Source organism: Globicephala melas, chromosome 14 (genome assembly GCF_963455315.2).
Source record: "Globicephala melas chromosome 14, mGloMel1.2, whole genome shotgun sequence".
Taxonomy (NCBI): domain Eukaryota; kingdom Metazoa; phylum Chordata; class Mammalia; order Artiodactyla; family Delphinidae; genus Globicephala; species Globicephala melas.
This window is the reverse complement of record NC_083327.1, coordinates 81,616,329-81,640,134: the sequence shown is the minus strand read 5'-3', so window position 1 is coordinate 81,640,134 and position 23,806 is coordinate 81,616,329. Positions and strand designations below refer to the sequence as shown.

At 44.2% G+C, this 23,806-nt stretch overlaps 1 protein-coding gene across 14 annotated transcripts in view; it reads left to right on the top strand.

Moving 5' to 3' along the window:
• Nucleotides 1-23,806, top strand: part of AGPAT4 (1-acylglycerol-3-phosphate O-acyltransferase 4) — a 1,427,829-nt gene that overhangs the window by 1,298,072 nt on the left and 105,951 nt on the right. The window contains exon 1 of one of the 14 annotated variants that reach the window (XM_030852996.2): nt 12,400-12,569. The exons of 11 other annotated variants lie outside the window; for them this stretch is intronic. The gene's annotated coding sequence lies outside the window, so the exon portion shown is untranslated. Of the gene's footprint in view, nt 1-12,399; nt 12,570-12,979; nt 13,120-13,788; nt 13,870-23,806 lie in introns of those variants that run through there. 2 more of the 14 variants (XM_030852995.2, XM_030852998.3) reach the window with 2 other exon arrangements.

The window sequence follows — 23,806 nt, the reverse complement described above, 5'->3', positions numbered from 1 at the left end:
AGGGACCCCTGATCCTGGGCACAGTGACAGGGTGCCGAGTCCACGCTTCACGCTAACTGACTTAGATGAAGGTCCAGCTCGACTTCCCTGTGGGAAATTCTCAGCCTCCCTGAGCCTTAGTCTCCTTTTCTGTAAAATAGGGATGCTACGCCAAAGGGGTGCTGGGAAACACACATGAAATATGAATGTAATGTACTTAGCATGGCGCCTTGAGTATAGCGAGTACACAATCCATTGTAGGTACTTTCATTCTTTGGGAAGAAAGTGACAGATGCTGGCTGCTGGGTCCTAAGAAAACAATTTAACTAAAACAGAATTTCCCAAGCAAGGTGAAACTCATTTGCCTGAAGGGTGCAGTTTTGCTTCGATGAAAATTTAGAAATCAGACAGGAGTCTACATGTGAAACATCTTTGGCCAGATACTTGGCTGTTCCCACAATGACAAGGTAGGAGCAGCCTGTAATCTTAAAGCAACACTCTGGCCAATGTACTTTTTAGTCCAAATTATGTGCATGAAAAACACAAACTCTTTCCAGAACCAAACTAGATTCTGTAATTGGTTCTTGGCAATATTTATCAAACCTGTCTTCAAACAGTTGGTATTAAATAGTAGAGGCATGATATATATATATGTATATAGTTGTTATAAAGAATGCTAAACTATAGGGCACGTCCTTACAATAAAGGAAGGAATCAAAACAGGTCCACGTGGAAAAACAACCAACAACAACACAGAATGATTACAAAGCATATCCCAACAAATACAAACTATTGTAGTTTATACAGATCATCTTCGGCCACGCTTACCTATGATATTCTTGCTGAAGCCCTTTTCATAAACCAAATTAAGAATCAGTTCCATTCCCGGGTACCTTGAGTAGATTAATATTGGGCTGGGAGAGCCTAAAACCTGTTGTTTTTGAGAGGAGATCTTGAGTTTTCTCTTAGATAACAGATGGACAAATTGGTGTAAATAGATTTTCTTTTTGGCTTTTTTAAAAATTGAAACAACATGCATGTGGAGAAGGGCACCAAACCTAAGTGTATACGCATCAGTGAATTTTTCCAAAGTGAATCCACCCATATAATGACTACAGAACAAGAAACAGAATATTTCCAGTACCCCAAAAGCCCCCTACCCTCCTGCACCTCCAAAGGTAACCCATCTTAACTTACAGTGTGTAGACTGGTTTTCCCCGGTTGTGAACTTACTGATGGAATCACGGAGTAGGTAATCTTTGGTGTCTAGCTTCTTTGGTCAAAATTGCCCTTGAGATATCTTTCCACATTTGTTGCATTCGGTTGAGTTCCAGTCATTTCCTTTGCTGAATAGTATCTTAGAGTCTAAATATACCACCCTTTCTACGTATGTTCTTTATATGTGCTATACACGCTCTTTCACTGTGGATCAGGTCGTTGTTGTTTACTGTTACACATAAAGCCGCTATGAAGACTGTTGAACGTTGTGCGTGCATTTCTGTTGGGCGTGCGCCTAAGGGTAGAATTGCTGGATCGTGGGGTATGCACACCTTTGACTTTTTCGGAACATGTGACACCACTTGCCAGAGCGGCTGTATCTCTTTACCTCCCTCTAGGTATATTTCATCCTTTGTACGGTAGTCATTCTGATGGGTGTGTACTAACAAGGTTAATCATCTTTTCAAATGTGTGTTGATTTGAACATTCTCTCTTGTGAGGTGCCTGTTCAAATTTTTCCCATTTTCTATGAGGTTGACTTTTTCTTACTGATTTGAAGGCTGTTTTAACACATTCCAAATAAGGGCTCTTTGTCAGTCATTCATGTAATAATATCTTCTCACTCTCTGTAGCTTGTCTTTCTTTTAAAAAAAATATTTATTTATTTATTGGCTGCGTTGGGTCTTCGTTGCTGTGTGCGGGCTTTTCTCTAGTAGTGGCGAGCAGGGGCTACTCTTTGTTGCGGTGCGCGGGCTTCTCATTGCGGTGGCTTCTCTTTGTTGCGGAGCTGGGGCTCTAGGCACGTGGGCTTCAGTAGTTGTGGCATGAGGGCTCAGTAGTTGTGGCTCACGGGCTCTAGAGTGCAGGCTCAGTAGTTGTGGTGCAGGGGCTTAGTTGTTCCGCAGCATGTGGGATCTTCCCAGACCAGGGCTCGAACGCGTGTCCCCTGCATTGGCAGGCGGATTCTTAACCACCGCGCCACCAGGGAAGTCCTGTAGCTTGTCTTTTGACTCTTTTACTCCTAACTTTTGATGAACGGAACTTTATTTGGTCATCATCCGGTTTCTCAGTCTTTTCCTTTATGGTACTTTTTGAACCCTGTTAAGAAAACTTACCCTATCCCCTATCTGTATGTGTATGGCTGATTCACTTTGTTGTGCAGTGGAGGCTAACACGACTTTGTAAAGCAACCATACTCCAATAAAGATGAATTAAAAAAAAAAAAAGAGAGAGAGAAAGAAAACTTACCCTATCCCAAAGTCCAGAAGATAGTTTCCTATTTTGTCTTCAACATGCCTTAGTGTTTTGCCTTTCACATTTAAATCTAAGCGCACCTGGTAATGACTTCTGTGTGTGGTGTGAGGAAGAGTTAAGTTTTATTTTTTCTGTGTGGCTAATACCTAATTGACTCAGCACTATTTTATCGATTTTCTTACTCACTGTTCTTTCCTAACTGCCCTGTAGTGCCACCATCATCATAACTCAAGTGCCCATAAATACAGAGGTCTGTTTCTGGACTTCCCGTTCGGCTTCATTGGTCTGTTTTCTATTCTTGCCCTGCTTTAATCAGTGTAGCTTTATCATACGTGCCCCAAGCTCTAGGATCTGCACAGTGGGTCCTCCTTACTGTTCTTCTTGGCTCTGCATTTCCATACACGTGTTAGAAACACCCTCACATCTGCTGACTGAATGGATTGCATCAGAACTACAGATCAGGTTATAGAAAATTTACACCTTTATATGAATATTTGAATTTGTGTCTGTGGTATATTCCTTGATTCATTTAAACCTTCTCTAATTTCTCTTAGTAGAGTTTTATAGTTTCCTGTGTAAAGGTCTTACACATCTTTCATTAGATCCATCCTTAATTAAGTATTTGAGTTTTTGGATGCTATTGTAAATATTTTTATTTTATTTATTTTTGTTTATTTATTTATTTTTTGCGATATGTGGGCCTCTCACTGCTGTGGCCTCTCCCGTTGCGGAGCACAGGCTCCGGACGCGCAGGCTCAGCGGCCATGGCTCACGGGCCCAGCCGCTCCGCGGCATGTGGGATCTTCCCGGACCGGGGCATGAACCCGTGTCCCCTGCATCGGCAGGAGGACTCTCAACCACTGCGCCACCAGGGAAGCCCCAGATCCTCCTTTTCATCTCAGCAAATACTTGATTTTCAAAGCCTGTGGGATATTTCCCTCCACCTTGTTGTTGGGCCAGCTCCGTTGGGGTCACGGGAAGAGCCACCTCCTATGTAGTGAGCACTTGAAGTCTGGAGATCAACCCGGAAGAAATGTACGAAGGTAACTGAACACCAGCTCATGGAAAATATGATGTGAGTAAACCACAGGCCACAGATTTTAGGAAAGGGGTGTGAGCACGTAGAGACCAGCCCTCCCGATGTATCATATGCCATTCAAAGGTGAAACCCAGCCCTCTGAGGGCAAGGACCAAGTTCTATGATTGCAAAGTGGGACGACAGAGCACCACTAAGTCAGTCCCAAGAACTCCAGGGCTTGAGGTGCAGGTGCCCAAGGGGCAGACAGTGGAGGATCCGGAATGAGGGGTAAAGCCGTGCCCCCCGAGTCAAGAGAACAACCTTCTGAGTAGGATTTGGAAAATGCCGGGGCGAAGCACAGCAACTAGAGAAAACATCCCACAGGCCGCTTCTCAGTGGACAGGCCAGGAAAACACATTTGGTGGCAGCGTAACCAAGGCTACCAAGGAGAGAAACAGCAACATCCAGTGCAGGGTCAGATGCTGCCAGGCCCCATGTCAGTGTGGGAACGGCCCGGCCACAGCACTGTGCCCGCGGCGCGGTGGGACGAATGCTGCGCAGCGAGCGGCAGGGCGATGTCAGCCGCAGCGGGACAGACACGCCAAGGGGGCAGCCCCACGCCCTCATCCCCCTTCCCGGAGGCATGTTTGTTTCTCTTCTGCTACGTCTGCGTCAAGAGCTACCTGCTTGCCTTTCTCCTCTGGCAAAGGTCCCTGCTCAGCCAGCTGCTCCAGATCTGCCTCTGGTCACTGGCCATGTCCAGTGCCCTGGGCCACCAGCTCCTTTGGGAGATGTCTGGCTGGCACGCATGTGTCCTGCAACTTCAACTTGGAGAAAGGCTCATGTCCTCCAGAAGGGGCCGCCCTGGTGTGGGATGAGGGCGGGGCAGGGGGTCCTTCCGTCTTCCCGATTGTCTTGCTTGGGTCCCACACCCCTGAGCCCTGCAGGTGGAGCAGAGGAGAGGGTGAGCAATCCTTCCCGGGAAAGGCTGCACCCCGCTACCACAAGATTGATCTCCTCAGCCAGGGTCCTGACCCAGATCTGTTTTCTCCAAAAGCCCACACTCCTTCCATGTCAGCACACTCAAAACAGCGGAAGATTTACTTACTACACGGCAGGAGAGAATGGCAGTTGGCTAATATCTTAAACACCTTCCACCATACACGATGGGCGAACTCGAGATAAGCAGTTAAATATAGAATGACAGGACAATGCATGGAAAATAGAATTGAGTGTTGAAGCAGTTGAGATCGTAGAAGAAACAATTGACACATTGAAATGTACCTGCAGGGGATTCCCTGGCGACCAGTGGTTAGGACTCCACGCTTTCACTGCCGAAGGTCCGGGTTCCATCCCTGGTCAGGGAACTACGATCCCACAAGCCACACGGTATGACCCGAAAAACAAATGTACCTGCAAATGATAAATACCAAGACGAAAGCATAAACAGTCGATGCATAAGAAGAGATCTCACACAAGAATACACACAAGTGATAAGAGTAAATAAAAGCAAACTCTGAAAGAGATTGAACTTTACACGTAACTTACAAAAATTAAAATTGGTATTATTTAAGATTGTGAAACTCACCCAAACTTTAAGGTATTAATTAATGACAGTGAAGAGCAGCAACATAGTCGCCCATGCAGTGCAGGAATGAGTCACAAAATCCTCTTCTTCTGGGACGTTATCTTAGGGCATCACCCATAAGCGGCAAGCCCTGCTTGTTGTCCTAGCGGCCAGTGGACCTCAGAGGAGAACAGTGTGCTCTGCGGAGCTGGGCACACCTCAGTGGAGATCCTGACTCTGTGCTACTTACCGGCTGTGTAACCTTGAGGCAGTGACTTAACCCAGCTAAGCTTCAGGCTCTTCGATTAACAAATGGAAGCTAATAATATCTGATACAAAGCGCTACGTGCTCAGTAAGTGGAAGCAGGTGAAATTGAGGACTGACCCACGGTAGGTGAAAGCAGGAGGCAGGCCACATTCAACAGGAGGACAGTTCGGAAAATGATCCTATACTAAGTAGACTACTAGCAATGCATTAAAAAGACAGCTATGAAAATTCTGTTAAGGAAATCTGCTTAGGTTGTGTGAAATAAAAAGATGATGGAATTTTCTACGCTACTAGGATTATAGGGAAATAAACTATGCCTGCTTATGAGCAAAGAGTGGAAAGGAACAGGATAAGGGAAAATGAGGGAGGTGATTTCATGGAGAGTTAAAATTTTTTCTTAAATGTATCTGCAATATAGGAAAACCAAGGATAAAAAGGTTTCCTGAAAAGAAACTTCTTCAGTTATAAGAGTGGAAACTGAGAGTCCCACCTGCCCCGTGGGAAAAGGTAACACAGAGATGATGTCCACTGATTCAGTTAGTATTTACGGAGCCCTGTGGCATGTCAGATGTTTGAAAACAAAGATCCTGTCCTCACAAGCTAGTCGGGAGTAAACCTATAAAAACAACAACCAATTAGATGCCATTGTGGCAAGTGCATTAACACAAATACGCTCAGACCATTTTTCCTTTTAAAGAATTGAGGGCTTCCTGGAGGAGGTGGTCAGCAAGTCTTAGAGGCTGGGAGAGGTAAGTCAGCTGATGAGAGGTGAAAAAAGGAGGGTCCTTGGAAAAGTATGGAAAGAGGCAAGAGATGAGACTGGAGGGAGAGGTAGGGCCAGATCATAAAAGGGCATTGCATGTTACCCAAAGGAGTTGAAGTTTCAGACTGCAACAAAAAGTTGAAGAGCGTTTTTTGCAGACAACCAAGAGAAAAGTCATGAGGCCTGGAGCAGCAGCAGTGGCAATCAGAGGAGAGGGCTCTTTATAAATATCTTTGAGAAGAGTATTAACAGGCTGGTGTGGGGAGAAAGAGCTGCAAGAGGAACAGGGAAGAATCAAAGATAACTTTGATGTCAACTCTCACCAAAACAGGGAACCAGAAACTTGCAGGATAGGATTGCAGAACGTTGGCTAGGTTGGGGCCAAAACTTTTTGGGCTTGTTCAATTTGAGAAGCCTTTAGGATGTCTCCCTGGAGATATTCATCAGGTAATTAGGTAAATGGGTCTGAGGTTTAGGAGAAGGATGTCAACCAAAAACATCTGAAAGTCATCTGTATTTTAATGAATGGGGTGAGGGCAGGGGAAGAGAATGATCATTTTTTTTGGAGGTTCTACACTATTAAGGAGCTTCACATACGCCGTCTCATTTAAACTTCACAACCACCCCATGAATTTTATGTAGGAGGAAGCTGAAACTCCAAAACTTTACATGAAGAATTAGGACTCTATTGCAAGTAACAAAGGCAGCTCAATGAAAGATCTGTTGTCAGGATACAGGGGACTCTCATGCACTCAAGGGCAGAGATGAGAGAGGAGAGAATCACATTCTCTTGTTTTTTATTTTACAAAGCTCCGTTTTGCAAAGGCTGCCAGGTGAGGAACAAGCAGATTTGAAAGTGGCAAGAGCAGAAACAAGGGGACCTGTGGAGCACATTTTCGTTTCTGTCGCCTCTTGCAAATCAGTCATGAAGCTAAGTGGGCTCCGGACGCGCAGGCTCAGCGGCCATGGCTCACGGGCCCAGCCGCTCCGCGGCATGTGGGATCTTCCTGGACCGGGGCACGAACCCGTCTCCCCTGCATCGGCAGGCGGACTCTCAACCACTGTGCCACCAGGGAAGCCCCTGAAGCTAAGTTTTATTCAACGAGACTTGGCTTTGGCTTGAAACCAAAATAAAATGAGTGATCATGGAGAAAAGATGTCACCTGCTTTTTGCCAATTTTGGTCTGAAAGTTGCCAAATTCCAAGATTCATTTTCTTTGGGTAAAGCTGACTATGTATAAACTCAAATGCACAGAGTGTAGACTTTTAATAACTACACTTAGAATAATAAACATGAGTTTAAGTAGAAATTCTCTTTTTAACATTTTTATGCCAATAGATTTTCTTTCAGACTTGCTTTTCATCTGAAAGCTGGAGGAATACAGTGGAAAGAATTCCGTAGTAGGAATCATTAAAAACTGTGGTTTTGCTTCAGCTCTATTTCCTGTTTGTTGTGTAACCCAGGACAAGCAGACTCACCCTTCCTGGACTCTGAAGTGTCCTCTGTAAAATGAGAGATGTGGACTCAAGCAAGTACTTCTCAAACTTCCATGCACGTGTGAATTTCCTGGGGATATTGTGAAAATAGTTTGATTCACTAGGTCTGGGGTGGGGCCCAAGACTCTGCATTTCTTTTTTCTTTAATTAAAAAAAATTTTTTTTAATTTTTTGGCCGCTGCACAGCAATTGGGTTCTTAGTTCCTCGACCAGGGATTGAACCAGCGCCACCTGCGGTGGAAGCATGGAGTCTTAACCACTGGACCGCCAGGGAAGTCCCCTCTGCATTTCTAACAAGCTCCCACCCTCATGGTCCATGACGACACTTTAAGTAGATCAACCTCCAAGGTGCCACTAGGCTATAAGCTTGCCAAATAAAGACAAGCATTATGTCAACAATTGAGAACAATAAAGATTTATTTAAAAAACAATGTTTCACATTTCTGTTTATAAGGGTAATCCATCTTATCAAAACTTAAAAAAAATTACCCAACATATAAAGTACAAGGGCTGAAAGTCATCCAGAGTGAAACACCACCTGAAGTGGTGTGCTTTCTTTTTACTTGGTTGCAAAGAATGCGAGGGCTAAGTCTCAGTAATCTTTTGTATGACCTTGTCTTTTAAAACCAGATAGTGAAGCTGGAACCTTTTTCCATTTGTTGCCCATCAGTCAGGCTTTAATTGATTTGAATTCAGTTCCTCCTGTTGGGGTAGATTTCCTCCTGCATTATATGATTTCCAGTTGCTCAGTGCCTGGATGCAAGAGGAGGGAATGAATGACTTTCCAGGGTCAGCTCTGCCAGTCTGAATGAACCTGGAGTGGTCTAGAAGAGAAAGGAGCTGAGTGAACACTGAGAACAATTTGTAACAGGTTTAAAGAAAAATTCTGAGTTAAGATGTGTTGAGAGCTGATCAATGGACATTAATGTTTGGGGAATGACTTATTGTAATCATTATTGATCAAGGAGGAATCTTGCCTGATTCCTCTGTATTTTCCTCAATGACAGGTAATGTTAAAGCTATTTGAAAGTACTTAAAATGATTGCAATAATAACAATATAGCCATAAGAGATTACTGGTCGTTAAAAACATATATGTGACACAATTGTAAGGCTCTATTAGAAATGATTGAAATATACAACTATTAAATATAAGATGAAACACTCCAAATATCAAATTGAATTTATTATTTACACTTTTTCTTTGTCACCTCAAAGCAGTAACAATTCCGAATTTAGCATACAGTGAGGTTATTATAATTACAAGTCTGTGATATGTTTATATTTTATAACTTGAGGAAAATTTCAAACTGTGTATATAGATTTATACAGATGTATCTATATTCATGTTCATAAAATAAGCAAATGAAAAGAAAGCAAAACTATTGTCATTGTGTAGCTAACAATGTGTTAAGAGAAAAGGCTGTTGGAAATAATGTCCCTAATAACCATCTAGCATGGCAGCGAAAAACACAGTATGCAAGTTAACATTTTAGATAAATGATACTTATCATTCTAAGTACCAGAATTTAGGTTAAAAGAAACTCTTCTGAAACACATAGAATTTTACCTTTAATAGAGGATTCTGAAAATATTTCAATCTTTGGGATTGAACATGTTATAATCTCCATCGATTATTCTTTGCTTCTGTCCTAAATCACCTAAGACTTTAGAAACCTTGAGTGTTTTGTTTTTTAATCATGGTCATTTTCTTTTATAAAAGTTACAAATAGGGCTTCCCTGGTGGCGCAGTGGTTAATAGTCCGCCTGACGATGCAGGGGACGCGGGTTCATGCCCCGGTTCCCGAGGATCCCACATGCCGTGGAGTGGCTGGGCCCGTGAGCCATGGCCGCTGAGCCTGCGCGTCCAGAACCTGTGCTCCGCAACGGGAGAGGCCACAACAGTGAGATGCCCGCGTACCACAAAAAAAAAAAAAAAAAAAGTATGAACATTTTAAAAGCTTGTGATATACCTTGTTTAAATTCCAGAAAGAAGGTACCAATTCATTGTCACCAGGAAGAGAGGAGCCAGCCCATCATACAGCATCCTCTTCACATTGTACACTATAGTTTTCTGAATGTTTGACAAGCAGACAGACAAAGAAAGAACATCTCTTCCTTTCTACTTTTATTTTATGTGAGGTTGCATCCTTTTTGTTGTTGTTATTTAATGGCTATTTGTGTATCCTTTTTACGAGTTACCACTTTACGCCTCTTAGCTCCAGCTGTCAGCGTTTATTTCTTGCTGTCTCACCGGTGAATATACTGATCATTCTCATCCCTTTTATAGTTTGCTGTGAATTAAGAAACTATGTAGAGGGACTTCCCTGGTGGCGCAGTGGTTAAGAATCCGCCTGCCAATGCAGGGGACAAGGGTTCAATCCCTGGTCTGGGAAGATCCCACATGCCGCAGAGTAACTAAGCCCCGGCACTGTAACTACTGAGCCTGTGCTCTAGAGCCCGCGAGCCACAACTACTGAGCCCATGCGCCACAACTACTGAAGCCCGTGCACTTAGAGCCTGTGCTCTGCAACAAGAGAAGCCACCGCAATGAGAAGCCCACGCACTGCAACGAAGAGTAGCCCCTGCTCGCTGCAAGTAGAGAAAGCCCGTGCACAGCAACGAAGGCACAACGCAGACAAAACTTAATTAATTAATTAATTAATTAAATTTATTTACAAAGAAGAAAGAAAGAAACTATGTAGACATACACCCCTACTTCCCTTTCCCCATTCTTTGGCTCATCTCTGAACCTTGTACAGACTTCAATTACTGCCTTCATATCTTAATTGCTTCCAGGCCTCTTTCTTTCCTAAGACTCTGAGGCCTTTGGGGCAAGGTCCATGTCTTACTTGTGTTTTTGTATCTTCAGCAACCAGCACAGATACTCAATACCTATTTGTTGAACTGAATTGTTAGATTTTGATCTGGAAATTTTCACAGTTCCTTGTTTAGATAGAAAGAGCTAAATCAGGATATCTGAAATAAAGGAGAGATTCTAAATGGGACTGAGTAAAGTGCATAGGGTTTAATTCTCAAAGGTTGTATTTCCACTTTAAATTTTTAGAAGTAGTGTTTTTTCCTCCCATATTTCTCAGCTATATTTCTAAGGTAATTGAGACTGTGAGTAACATCATCTAAATAGGCAAAGTGTTACTGTAGCAAAAATAAGCATAATAATAACAATAATCTTAAAAGGGAACCCTCTGGCACTGTTGGTGGGAATGTAAATGGATACAGCCATTATGAAGAACAGTAAGGAAGTTCCTTAAAAAACTAAAAATAGAACTACCATATGACCCAGCAATCCCACTACTGGGCATATACCCTGAGAAAACCATAATTCAAGAAGACACATGCACCCCATTGTTCATTGCAGCACTATTTACAATAGCCAGGACATGGAAGCAACCTAAATGCCCACTGACAGACGAATGGATAAAGAAGATGTGGTACATATATACAATGGAATATTACTCAGCCATAAAAAGGAAGGAAATTGGGTCATTTGTAGAGACGTGGATGGACCTAGAGACTGTCATACCGAGTGAAGTAAGCCAGAAAGAGAAAAACAAATACGTATATTAACACATATATGTGGAATCTAGAAAAATGATACAGACGAACTGGTTTGCAAGGCAGAAATAGAGACACAGATGTAGAGAACAAACTTATGGACACCAAAGGGGGAAAGCCGAGTGGGGGGTGGTGGAGGTGGGATGAATTGGGAGATTGGGATTGACATGTATATACTGATGTGCATAAAATGGATAACTAATAAGAAACTGCTGTATAAAAAAATAAATAAAATAAAATTCAAAAAAAGAGAAACTGATGTATAAAATAATTAAATTAAATTAAAAAATAATAATGATAATCTTAATGGAATAGACATATAATAGTATTATGATCAGAATAAGACTTGCAAATGTCAAAAATTTTTATTTCATATTGTTTCTGTTGAAATCAGTGGCTCTACTTGTAGTAAATGTAGCACAAATTTATGCAATTTGTAGATTTTGAAGTTAATCCCCATTCAAACTTCAACTATGAAAAAGCATCAGTCTAACTCTACTTTAGAAGTGCTTTGAAAAACTGGAAACAAATGAATTTTAAAACATAATTTGAAAAGTTATGAGAACTCAAAAATTGCCTTGGCTGCAAGAACTTCTTACAAACATCTTTTATAAACGTGTTTACATGGTCAAATTTATTTTCCCATGAATATTAAAATAAACCATTGCCACAAATGGGTTTTCTGTTCTGGTCCTTTTTTATGCCTTAGATGTCCTTCAACCCCATTCATGCTTTTCCCTCTCTCCATCACAGACTATCAAAACGCCGCACACCCTATAGGACCCAGTCCAAACCATGTTTGCTGAATTCTGAATGCCTTTTTTTCGCTCATCGTAACCCAATAGAGCTCTTTCCATCCTTCTATTTTCTCATGGCACGCTGTTTTTAGCACTTTTGTAGCTCTTAGTAATTCTGCAATATGGTCTAGTTATTTGTGAACATTTATTTTTTTCCCCTGTGGATTGTAAACATCTAAAGAACGGCGGTGAACACAGGAGTCATATGTTAATACTCAAATATTATTTGTGGCAATGGCTCTAATAAAGAACATTTGAAGGGCATACATCTTAACTGTTTGGAGGTTGAAAGTGTTTTTTAGAAACGTTGGAGACCTGGCATTTCTGGAGGTTCAACAGTCCGCCCTCTTTTAAAATTATGAGGACTCTATTTTATTATAAAGATCTGCCCAGACCCTCTCTAACACTGCGCGTGAATGCCACGTGCATGTGCTTGCGTGCGCGCCCGCGCGCGCACGGGGAATCCACACGGTAGCTGCTTTGCGGGGAGAAAATCCATCGACCTCCAAGCCTCTGTTTCCCAGTTCTTAACATCTCAGATCGCTGGAATTTTCAGTAGTATTTTGTCGAAGGTGCTTTGGGGCTCTTCCGAGTGGAATGCAATCTCCTTTCCGCACCGCGTACCAGTGAGAGGTGAGGGGGGATTGCAGAGTGCGGGTATTTTACCAAACAAAATATGAGCCAGTTTAGGGCAATTTCCAGGTCTCAGCACAGACGGGGCTGGATCTGTCCGAGCTGAGGTTGGAGGAGCCATGTCGGCATAGGGATGCAACAGGATTCGGGAGGCGCGGCCGAAAAAGAAAGGCCACCTAGCGGGCTTTGTTTCCGATTCTGGCAGGTTCTCCGGCCAGAGATTTCAGACGTGAAGCCAGCTGAAGCACTTCCTTACACTAATTGGAAGGGGAGGGGGAGGGACTCATGTTACACCAGCTCGTATCTCCCTCCCCATAACTGCTAAATTGTAGCTTTAAAAGGAAGTGACATGGGGTGGGGAGAGACGTCAGCTGAGGACCACTTTTTTTTTTTTTCCGAAGAGTCCACCCCATGGGTGGAGTCTCGCTTCTTCTTTCCAGTGTTGGCTGACTTACAGCTCCTATAAACTAGTGGCAATTTCTGCACCCCAGCCTGCTCCCTTTCAGTTTCTGATTTCTAAGTCCATGTGTCCAGGGCTTCCAGAAAGGAGGTATGTGCCGTTCGTGCTATTTCCAGGCGACTTCACCTCTGGGCGTGGCGGATGTTTGCACCCCTCTCTCTATCACCCTTATTCTCTCCTGGGCTGGATTTCATTAAAACCTCTGGAAGGGGTAGGTAAGAAAGAGGAGGAGAGGAAGGCGGAGAAGGAAGTGAGGAGACAGTGGGAACGTGGAGGGGCAGCCCTGGAAGGCAGCGGGGGCTTTGCTGCCGCACAAGAACCGTTTCTTTGTGCTCAGCTGGGGGAGCGTGGCCGTCCGCGCTGTGATTTCGAGCTGCCGTGCTGGGGTTCATTTCCCCCTGCCCAGCTCCCCCCCCCCCCCCCCCCCGCCGCCTCGGGTGAAATAATTTTCTCTGCAATAGACGAAGCCGGGGAGAAGGTTCCTGTTACCGATCGGTCTCTTTTGTGTCATGCAACATGTTCTTCCGTCTCTGCCGTTTCTATGGCAACCACAAAAATACTACACCCAAGTGCAGCCCCGATATCCATTGCTTTATTTGTGTTTGCTGCGCGTCGGCTGCTTTCCGCGCTGGTTCTCGCCCAGGCTGCTCGGAGGCAACCTGGCTTCGCGGCTACCCCTCCTCACCCCCGTTTTGGTTTTTCCCTATCACCGGAGGGCTGGGGGAGGGGAGTTGTCAAGGAAACGGGCATTTGTAATTACCTCTTTATTTGCTGAATTTTCAGCCTATGAATTTCCTCATCATATCTGGGAATTAGAAAAAGGAATGATCTGATGTTTATGTAAGTCTTCAGTTTCTGGTCTTTTTTGAAAACCTAAACTGTTCTCAAGACGTGATATTAATCCTGTGATCAAACTAAGTGGCGGGGGGCGGGGAAGAGCACTTCTTTAGAGGAGGTGAGATTCTTGGAAAAAGTTGTAGAGGGTGTTTGAGAATTCACACTGACGTTATTGTCTGCCCAGGTCTGCCTAAAAGTCTGAATGTTTAAAAGAGGGGTCTTTGCTCTAGTCTGAACTTAGCACACAATCCAAGTTCAACAAGTGTAAATGAGTAACAAATGTTAACTACCAGCAGGATTGTCAGTTTTTCGGGCGTCGTCCTAATATGGATCAGCTGTCCACTCTCCTTAAGCTGATGGTCCATAGACCTTCTCTTTTTTAAAACTGGGAAGAGATTAACCCAGCTGTGATTGTTAGTCAAGCATCCTCAGTTGGGAAAAAAAAAGATCATAAGGAAGAAAGTGTGTGTCTGTGGTGTGTATGTGGATCTGATGTGTGTGATATGTGGTGTGTGTGTGTGTAGTTGGGCAGGGAAGCTACTGAATCTTCTAAGTATCCTCTATGGAGAGAAAAAGTTGATTTTCAGGAAAAATATAAAACATGAGAGAAAAATAGTATCATCTACATAGTATTAAGCAAAGTTAAATATAATTAAAATCAAGTGACACAGCTGTTGAACATAGTCCAAATGGGCTTATTAACAGGTAGGAGTCAAATTGATGCTTTTATTCAGTGCATCTGAGGAGATGTTCGATAACAGACACCATTCTTCTAATGGGCATCCTGAATTACCAAATTAGGCTTTATAAGACCAATCGATAGTAATCTCACCCTTGATTCTTAACATTATCTGTAGTTTTGGATAAAGATTTGTGAAGCTGGCTTAGCCTTCACAATGCCTTTCCACTGTGAAGCCAAAAGCATCACTTAGAAAGCTCAGAGTAACCCCTCCTCAGGGAAGCAGGAAGAAGGGGTGATTTAATGAGGTTCTGCTTGCCAAGATCCTTATCTCAACATGCTGTTGTCTCTGACTTATAAAACTTTTTATAGTGCAAGAGGTCTTAAGTATTTCAGATACAAAAGTTATCTAAAAAAGGGGCTAAATAGCGTGGCACAAAACTAACGGGAACTAAGTAAAGACAAGAGAACTAGTTAAAAAGTCATAAAACACAGAAAAGTGTCATTAAAAAATATGATTCTTGTTTTGAAAAGCACATGTTAGTACATATGAACAGTTGTAGGTTTATAGGTTTGCGATGTTTGCAAAGTGTGGAAACTAGTCAGACTAAGTTACGGTTTTTCCAGCCTGAGATGGTCCTCAAGGATGTGGACTTTACTACATGACCCTGCGGAGCAGATGGAAAGTGTGTAAGTCAAGTGTGTGGTAAGAGTGCTCTTGAGTTTCCAAATATAGGAGTTTCACAGCAAAAATCCTTGTAAGATGGAGTTCAAAGGAAAAGTAGCAAGAATTGTTTGGAATTTCAGCCAAAAAAAAAAAGGGAAATCACTGTCCTATGATCAGACCCTGAGTAGAAGTTAAAAACATAATTAACAGGGGCTTCCCTGGTGGCGCAGTGGTTGAGAGTCCGCCTGCCGATGCAGGGGATGCGGGTTCGTGCCCCGGTCCGGGAGGATCCCACATGCCGCGGAGCGGCTGGGCCCGTGAGCCATGGCCGCTGAGCCTGCGCGTCCGGAGCCTGTGCTCCGCAACGGGAGAGGCCACAGCAGTGAGAGGTCCGCGTACCACACACACTAAAAACAAAAAACCCCATAATTAACAGTCTTGACCCGGAGAAGGTCAGTGGAGCTATGGATGCAAAGCAAATTCTGGGTCCAGTGAAAGAGGCTGGATGGAGGTGATGCTGAGGACATAACTGGTGAAGCTGGGTCAGTCACCATCGCGTTGGGATTTCGTGGCTCTGAACTGTGTGCTGTCAAGTTTGTGAAGAAAACAGAAGTGGTGATCTGTGCTCTCAAGTTTAAAATCCTCCAAATAGGGGTGACAAAGTGTGTAGATGGGCACAGAGCTGGAGAGGAGGAGGCAGGGCAAGAGGGATATGAGAAGTGAGATGCTGTGAGTCTGGGAAGAAGTAGAGGATGGTGGCATTGAAGGTTTGAAGGGGAGGGGACAGATGATTCAAGGCGAAGAGGCAAAGGTGTCTCAGGTAACAGGGACGGATGGTGAGAGATGGGTCCTGGTTCAAGGTTCTTGTCCAAAGCAGGGAGAAGTCCATCTTTAGCATGGAAATAGCCCAGGAGCAGTCTGTGCTGGTGGAAAGAACTAGTAGGGATTCAGGGACAGAATTTTGTTTAACCCAGAACGAGACTGGTAGAAAAGAAGGACTGTGTAAGTAGGAGGCAGAATCCTTCGTAATTCAGTTATTCTTGAGCTGAAGCTCTAAGAACTGCAATCAGACTTAAATCAGACTTTAAACAACTCAGAAATTTGAATGCGGGAACTCCACATGCACCCACAACGTCATCCTAATAATACCGACCATTGCTGTTGCTTTAAATTGTGGGATGCTCAGATGAACATTTGGCAAACTTACTATATTTTGTGCAATCTGCTGTATTCTGAAAAGGAGGTCTAATGGGTATGGGAAGACACTGTGTTCACAGTTCTGAAAGGTTTTTGACGCCTAAATGATCATATGTAATCACGCCGGGCTTAAAAACTATCTCACATCACCCAGAACCTGGGCAACTCTAATGCAATAATCTTCGTCTCAGGACAGAATCCATTTGGAAAGTTTTGGAACTCGGAAATTTGGCTTCATGTATGGACCCGAGAGAATCACTGCTAAGGTTCTGGGAAAGAGGAAGCTTAAATCATGAACTTGTTCTTTTAACAGTATTTCTTGTGCATTTATTGTGTGCCGAGTGCTGTGGACACACTGTGAGCAAAACCGCATACAGTGTAAATAGCTAGTTTTCAAATATCCGAAGGGTTTTTAAGGGAGATACTGTGACTGGGTGATCTCCATTCTCTTCTAATGACTGAATAAGAGGAAATATCTTAAAACAAGAGCAATTTTTGGTGAACGTTATCATGGAATAATCTATCTAACCTGTCTTTCTTTATTTTTCAAGACTTGTTCCACAAAGATTTTCTACTTGTGTTCCAGTCTGGTTTGCTTTACTTCTTCCTTTCTTCACCTTTAGTCCTACCTTTCAGTCGCCATTCATTCATTCATTCATTCATATATATATCATCCATCCACCCATCCATTTACTCATTCACTCAACAACTGATATCAGTATTATGTGTCAGGCACTATATATCATGGATCTAGCAATAAATGGGAAACTATTTCTTCCCTAAAAATGCTCAGGAACTAGCAGAGAGACAGATGTAGAAACAGCCCCTTAAACCAGGGCGTATTGTTCTTTTTTTTTTTTTTAATTAAACTATAGTTGATTTACAATATTGTGTTAGTTTCAGGTGTACACCTTCAGATTCTTTTCCATTATAGGTTATACAAGGTATTGAATATAGTTCCATGTACTACGCAGGAAGTCCTTGTTTATCTGTTTTATATATAGTTGTGTGTATCTATTAATCCCATGTTTAAAATTTTTTCCTCCCCCTCCCCTTTCCCTTTTGGTAACCATAAATTTGTTTTCTATGTCTGTGAATCTGTTTCTGTTTTGTAAATAAGTTAATTTTTATTATTTTTTTAGATTCCACAAAAAAGTGATGTCATATAATGCTAGTCTTTCTCTGCCTGACTTACTTCATTTAGTATGATAATCTCTAGGTCTGTCTGTTTTGCTGCAAATGGCAATATTTCACTCTTTTGAATGGCTGAGTAATATTCCATTGTGTAATATACAGGGGTAATTGTTTTTGATTGAAGCATCTGTTGGCTAATGGCACCAGATGCTTCTTTCATTGAACAATTTTATACATAGATTGTTCTGGGCAGAGAGGGAGAGAGTGCTTAGCAGTTGACTGTTCATCTTATAACTTTCTTGTCTCTTCCTTCATTGGTTTGCTTGTTTGATGTCAGTAAACATTTGTTAACGATATGCAAGAAGTGAGGATTTGACCCTGGGGTCACAGAGGCACAGAGGGCGGAAGGCTTGTAAATTCTCTTTCTGAAAAATACAAACTGAGTGAGGGACTATAGGTCCCTCCAGATGGACTCAAAATATAACATTTTAAAAAGACAGACTCCCAACTGCATCCAAATTATATGCCCATTGGTTTACTAGATAATCCTCTTGCCATTAGATTTCCCATAAGATGTTGCAAGTCTATGTCTTGTTCGACAAAAGCAAGTGGGTTTCAACACTTTAAATCTAAATACCCCGAATAAATAATGTTAAAACCTTGTTGCAACACTTCCTGTTTGTATTTCCTGCTGTCATGCAGCTCCTCTCAGCAGGATTGTCTGACCGCACGTGATTTCTACCTTCAGCCGGAAATGATATGGGCAACCTAACTGAGTTCATCCGGAATGCCCCCCCTCCAGTGCCCGCCTGACCTTCAGAGAAAAAACCGTTTAGCAAATTCCCCCTCTTCTTTGTTATTTTGATTGTGGGTGAGATCAGCTTCTCCCTTCAGCAGGAAGTTGTTCCAATCTCTCCCCTCTGACCTTGGGTCACACATGATGGCTGTTTCATGGTCATTTCTATGTAGGATCCTACGAGAGAAGAGGCACCTTGTGTACCTCATGGTAGTTTGAAACCGGACACTGAAATTCCTGCAGGAGATTATTCCTCAGCCTGGGGGATGACAGGTAACCTGTAGAAGCCATCAGGGACGCTGAGGTGACTGGCCAACCTGTAGGATATATATGATAATGATAGCAGCCCACCTGTGCTGAGAGCACCCTATGGGCAAGTGTTTTACACAGACCTCACATTTATTCATTCCCTTTATCCTCATAACAAACGAGCAAGTTAAACTGTTATCAGTTTGCATTTTAGATAAAGTAAAGTTGAGAGAGAGTAAGTTACTCCCCTAATACCATAATAAGTAACAGAGCTGAGATTGGACCCAAGACCATGGTACCCCACTGCTGATCCCCTATTTCCATGGTATCGTATTTATGCATCTATGCCCGGGCCAGCCCAGTGCCTGGGACATAGACACACAGTATTTCTGCAGTTGTGAACAGCTCTCTACCATATGGACCTTCCCTTGCATGCCTTCCATCCTACATTTTAGGAGCTTCAGAAATTTTGGAAGAGAGAGTAGTATTTTAGAACTTGGAGAGGTGGAGGGGGGGGGGACTAATAGCCGTACTTCTAAACAAACTACTCTAATAGTTTTCGGGGGCTTTGTTATTTTGTTGTGGTTTAGCCAGAAAGGTGTTACGGTGGGGGAAGGGAACAGGTCCTGTGATGAAAACATCTGAGTGACAGTGCAGTTCATACATCAAATTAAATATGAACTGTTCGCAAAACCAATTTATAACCAAGGATTGAACTTTGCCAAGAAGTTGCTCTTAAGGATATCTGCTATGGCGGATCTCAGTGGTTTCCAAGGCCATGGGTAGATGGATTTAGCGTTTCTTGTCTGTTGTTGGTTGTCAACAGATCAGTTAGCAAGTTTAAAGGCAGAGTGTTATCTGAAAAGATATCACCAGTGCTTATCTTAGACAGACTTTGAAATGAGAATGGGAGAAATGAACTGAGTGAAGTTGGGTCTTCTTCCCATCTCTGTCAGCTCCCTCCTGAGCTGTCACCTCTCTTGGGGCAGAGGTTAACCCAGGCTGATGAAATTTTAAAGAGTCTATCCATACCTGGCGCTTCTTCCCAGGATGCTGCAGCCGTCAACACACAATCAATGCCATCATCTAAAACCTCCCCTTTCCTCTCTCCTTTGCTGTGGGGAAGGGTAGGTTGAAAGGAGACGAGGGGAGTAGCTTCCTTCCCAAATGTGTGTCGCCCTTTGGGCCTCTATCTCCCGAATCTCTGCCCTCTGCTGGCTTGATATTCTTCCTCAATCCCGTTCATTCTTCCTAAAAGTCACTCTTTCCAGATGCTATTACATTATAGACAATCCTTTACATTTCTAGCCTCGTGACTGCACTGGGGGCTTCTCATGGAAGTTTCTAGCACAGAGCAGCACGCCTGGCACTGAATGGTTGCTGTAGCCTAGACAAAAAGTGGGCACAAGAGATCCAGGGTCAGATGTGCCTGAGCTGATTCCTTCCAGCCAGGTCCTCCAAGGTTGACATTCCTTTTAGGGCAAGTTCTTTTTTTTTTTAATTTAATTTTATTTATTTTTTTATACAGCAGGTTCTTACTAGTCATCAATTTTATGCACATCAGTGTATACACGTCAATCCCAACGGCCCAATTCATCACCGCCCCTCACCCCCCCCCCCACCCCGCCCCCTCCCCTTAGGGCAAGATCTTAATCTCAGCACTGTTGACATTTTGGGCCAGATAAGTCTTTGTTGTGGAGCCATTCTGTGCATTCCTGGCCTCCGTCGTCTAGATGCCACCGCTGCCCCAATTGTGACAGCCCAAAATGCCCCAGTCTCTGCCAAATGTCCCCTGGAAGGGCGAAGTCACCTGCACTTGAGAACCACTGCTTTAGGGAATTGCCATGTCTGAGCTCACGTGGTCGGCTCCCCCATCCAAGCAAACGCGTCCCTCAGGATTAACCTGTACTCCCCAGGTTTACAGACATGAGTCCAAACCAAAGGTGCAATTCATTCACTGAAATTAATAAATAGACAGGAATTGGAAAATAATAATAAAATAAGTGAAAGGCAGACCTGTAACTGGAATGTATTCGAAGTTTAGTGCCCTTTCTCTGGCAAACCTGCCGCAGTCACCTTGTAACCCGAGGCTGCAGGGAGGGAGCTGGGCGGGGCTGGGTGGGGGGACCTGACTCAGAACTCTGTTTAGGGAGACCCTGCCCTTGGGCCTGGCCGACAGGGTGGCCTAAACTCTGGGTGGGATGGATTAACATACCTATAGGAAGATTGCGAGCTGCTTGGTCAGTTGAGCTGCTTGGCATAACTGACCTCGCCTTTGCTGGGATTTGCTGATTCACCCCATTTCCTGGGTCTACACCGGGAACCACGTGCTACAGGCCCAGGTCTCACTAGTAATCACTTGTCTCTGAGCACAGACCTCCAGCTGTGGTGGGTGTTTTCAGCCTCTCCCTCCTGGTCTCTGGTCTCCAGCGCTTCCCACTGGGTTGGAGGCCACCTTCCCTGTTGGTCCTGAACCGCCCTGCTTCAGGTAAGGCCCGCTCCCCAGCCCCATGCCTGGGGCTCACGAGGTGTCTAGTCTCTGCGCTGTCCCTTCCTTTTGTCTGCCCTTCTCCCTCCTCCCTTCCAGGACCTGAAAGATGGGAGTGAGTGGAGTGAGTCTGTTATTCCCACACCCCACACAATTCCAGAATCTTCTTACAGCGTTTCTGAATCCTTGTGTCCAGCCTATTATTGGCTGGGCACTGAGGGTACACAGATGAGCCAGACAGGGTCACTGCCTGGAGGACAGGACAGAAACCTAAGTGGATCATTTTAACACACTGGCGGGAGAGTGCAGAGCGCTGTGGGAGCATAGAAAGGGGAGCCTCGGATCCTCCATCCAGTCTGGGGCTTCAGAAATGCTTCCTAGAAGCGGGGTGCTAACGCTGGAGTGCTCTGTTTACAGAGGAGCAGGATGTGAATCAGGAAGTGATCAGAGATGAGAGTGTGCCAGGTGGTGAAGGGGCCTGGACAGCAGGGACAGCGAGGTGGGGGACACCCCGTCCCTCGGACCCTGTGAACTGATCTGGCTGTCATCGTAGGCAGGGAGAGCCCCGTCAGGCTGGTGCCTCGGGGCAGGAGACGAAGGTGGAGGCCAGGCCTGGGAGGATGACGCAGAAAGAGCTGGGCTGAGAACTCCGGGAGATGGAGCCCCAGGATTTTGTAATGGGTTGTACAGAGGGCCCCTTTGATGTTCTGGGATAGTAAATACAGAAAGAAACCTTTCCTGTAATACTCTTCCCAAAGGGTCACCTCTATTATGCTTTGTAACGTAGTCATTTATGCACTTTAATAATATCAACCCCCGTTATTCAGCATCTGCTACTGTACCGTGTGCTCTGCCTGTCCGATCCTATCTTGTCCTTATCCAGCCTTGTGGGTTGTGAATTCTTTTCTCTAGTCTGACTTGAAACTGAGGCACAGAGTGGTTAGCTAGCTTTCCTGAGTCACAGAGCTAGCAATACCTGTTAGAGGAGCAAAGACTGTGACTTTTGATCTATAAAGAATTATACAGGCATCTTATTTACTTGTATGATGTATTCTTGCCCCCAATTTCCCTGGATCTTCTTTTAGGGGGAAAGGATTTCCATAGCTTCAAAATGTGCAGAAATTCATCTTAACCTCCCAAATCATGCAGAAGTTTAAGAAGTTACTTAAGACCAAGCAATATAATAAAGTTTCATGGTGTCTGTAAAATCCTCATTTGACCTCCATTCCTAGAGGAATAATAGAGTTAACGTTTAAGGGAAGCAGAGAGAGAGGACCACAGAGATATTTTCGATGTGCCTGATTATTTTAATTATTTATGTGGGTTCCAATTTTAGCCAGGTTGGCACTGCCTCCTTTCTCCCACTGCTGCTGTCTTCTGAACTGTGATTTGTCTTTAAGACAGTCTGGTTTAAAAAGCTTCCCTCTGGCCTGACTCCCCAGAGAAGACATACTGTCTGTGCTTTGCAAGGCTGGGAGCTCGCCGTGTCCTGTGGGTGCTGGGCGGGCCCTGAGCTGCAATTTGCTAATGAGCACATGACATAACCTTGCCTGCTTCTCTGGGCAGGGAGAGGATCCTCCTGGCGGTCAAGGTGTCCTGCCCTTGTCAGAGGCCACAGGAGCGTTTCATTAATGAGAGTCCGGAGACTACCAGGCCCCCTTCTCTAGCTGCTTTCTGCTGGACCTAGTAGGCTGGCAGCCTTTAGGTCCACAGGGAGTAGCGTGGCGTAGGTGGAGCAGGGCTGTGCCGCAGAGCCTGGGTTCGGCCCCAGCTGTGGCCACCTGCTTACTCTCTGTGTGACCTTGGGCTCCTTGGTCTGTGCTGTCCCCTGGCACTGGGAAGTGGCCTGGCACATCCTGGGCCCTTGTTTCCTGATCCCATTAAGGAAGGGTCCAGGCTGGATGCAAATTCTTCATCCACCTCATCCTGGGACCATCTGGGGCATGTGCCAGTCGCAGGGTAAACTGGGCCCAGCTCACTCAAGCATCAATTTTGCCAGAAGATCCAAGGGAAAAGAATTTTTAAAAAGAAAACAAACATGGACATGCCATGACATAATGCAAAATTTACATGATCTTTTAGGACAATACAGAAGACTTTTCAGGCTGGGTTGTTTAGATGGCTTTAGGCCATAGCTCCAGACCCTTCACAGTTAGTCTCCTCTGCAGAAGGCAATATTTCTGTGGACATTTTTGAGAAGAAAAGACTGAGCTGGATAACCTGTAGCTGGCTGTGGGAAGGAACAGTCCTTTCCCTTCCCCTCCTTCCTACTCTCTCCAGTGGTGAGTCTTGGGGATGGGATGGGATGGGATGGGATGGGGCCGGGCCTGAGTAATCCCTGAGTTTACCCACCTTGACGGTTTTCTTCTCTGTGTCTATCTGCTCCTGAAGGTCTAACTGATGGAAGGTTGCTTGGATCCCTTTCTGTCTCTGGTCACCCACCTTTTGTGCCCTCCCTCCCTTGATAATGGAGTAATAGCTTCTCTAGATGAGCCCAGCCCTTGTTCTTTTCTTTCTGATCTCTCTTCCTCTCCCAATACCTTGACTATCTCTTGGACAAGGAATCAACTCTTATGGCTGGCTGATATCTGTTATCTTATCGTTTTGGGGTGAGTTATCTTCCTGTTCTCATAAAACCTTCCTGCATGGGGTTATCTTTTGAAATCTGAACGGAACAGTCAGACAGGTGAACTTTGCCAATTCAGATACTAACAAGCTATCATAAAGGTA